Source organism: Stenella coeruleoalba, assembly GCF_951394435.1.
Source record: "Stenella coeruleoalba genome assembly, chromosome: 5".
NCBI lineage: Eukaryota > Metazoa > Chordata > Mammalia > Artiodactyla > Delphinidae > Stenella > Stenella coeruleoalba.
The window spans coordinates 86,964,038-86,965,113 of record NC_137150.1 but is presented as its reverse complement, the minus strand read 5'-3'; positions in this window follow the sequence as shown (position 1 = coordinate 86,965,113).

Genomic DNA, 1,076 nt, shown 5'->3' with positions numbered 1-1,076 from the left:
CTTATGATTCCACGCCCATTTGCAATGTGTGGGTTTTTTCCCCACACCACCAAGCAATTCTCTGACGCCAGCTGGGTGTCCTGCATGCCAACTCAATTCTGACACTGTCTACCTGGAGATAGGGTCACGTGCTGCATGGTAAGGGCTGAGTTCTATAAAGCGGCAGCCCCCCTTCAGACGCCAGTCACACATCCAGGTTGTCACCTGTGCTCCTGATGGGCCAGCTATAGGTTGAAGATTCCGATGACCCCTTCCTTGGGTTTGACTGATTTGCTAGAGTAGTTCACAGATTTCAGAGAAACATTTATTTACTAGATCACCAGTTTACTATAAAAGGGTATAGCTCAGGAACAGTCAGCTGGAAGAGATGCTCAGGGCAAGGTATGGGGAAGGGGCACGGAGCTTCCGTGCTCTCTCCAGTGGACCATTCTCCCTACATCTTCACACGTTCACCAACCGGGAAGCTCTCTAAACCCCATTCTTTTAGGTTTTTTATGGAGGCTTCATTACACAAGCAGATTTGATTAAATCATTGGCCATTGGCAGTTGATTCAACCTCCAGTCCTTCTTCCCTCCTGGGAAGTCAGGAGGTTGGGACTGAAAGTCCTAATCCTCTAACCAACATGGTTGGTTCTCCTGACAACCAGCCTCCATCCTTAGGTGCAGTTCCAGTGTAACTTCATTAACATAACAAAAGACACCTTTGTTACTCTCATCACTTAGGAAATTCCAAGGGTTTTAGGAGCTCTACCAGAAACATGAGGCCAAGACCAAATTTATTATAACTCATAGTGTCACAGGACTAGACTCAGCTGGGAAATCCTTTTGCTCCTCTAGTATTGGCTGGACTCATTCACATGTTCTCAGAGAGTTGGTTGATGAGCTTGGGGCCAGGCCATTCCTAGATGACCTCATTTGCTTGTCTGATGGTTGGTGTTGGCTCTCGATCGGGCCTCTCCACAAGCTGCAAGGCATCTTCCGGCTTAGCCTTGGAAGTCACACACTCACTTTACCACATGCTATTGGTCCAAAAAAGTCACAAGCCCAGCTAACATTCAAATGATGGGGACGTAGAT